The 572-nt window shown below is 59.6% G+C and overlaps 1 pseudogene; it reads right to left on the reverse strand.

Moving 5' to 3' along the window:
• LOC107557208 (tenascin-N-like) overlaps positions 1–572 on the reverse strand; it is a 37717-nt pseudogene that overhangs the window by 15557 nt on the left and 21588 nt on the right.

Raw genomic sequence — 572 nt, forward strand, 5'->3', positions numbered from 1 at the left:
ATGGCGGGGCGCTGAGAACCAGCACGGACCACCCCGAGAACCAATCGTGCAACCTTGAGGGCTCGGGACACGGTGGAAGTCTCCACTCGAGCCCTACCCCTACGGCGGCCCGGGAAAGCATAGCCATTATTTCTGGATCCGATTCAGGCATTGCTACAGTCCCGGAGGAGAGCAGCGCAGCCGAATCTTCCTCTCCAGAAAGCTCTGGCTCACCCTCCGATGCAGCAATCGACATCTGGTCGCTGGGAGGAGCACCAAAGGATACGGCTGGTACGCTCCTTGTAGAGGGCCCAGCACGTTCCATTGGCAGCTCAACTGGCTGCGGAGTGCCTCAGACCGCCCACGCTACTGCCTGAAGTAGCCCCCCTTGGCTGCCGCCAAGAGGAGAATTAGATCAAGGTAGAGGCAACGGAACTCCACCCCTTCAGGAAACGGAGCTTGGCCCGCGACTCCGAGATGATCATCTTCCCGCAATGAGAAGATGACTCATCCACAAACGCCACCTCAGCGTGCTACATTCCCAGGCACGTGAGGCAGCGATCGTGACCATCACCCAGCACCAGGTAACGACC

This window comes from Sinocyclocheilus grahami, unplaced genomic scaffold, assembly GCF_001515645.1.
Source record: "Sinocyclocheilus grahami isolate Dianchi unplaced genomic scaffold, SAMN03320097.WGS_v1.1 scaffold21.1, whole genome shotgun sequence".
NCBI lineage: Eukaryota > Metazoa > Chordata > Actinopteri > Cypriniformes > Cyprinidae > Sinocyclocheilus > Sinocyclocheilus grahami.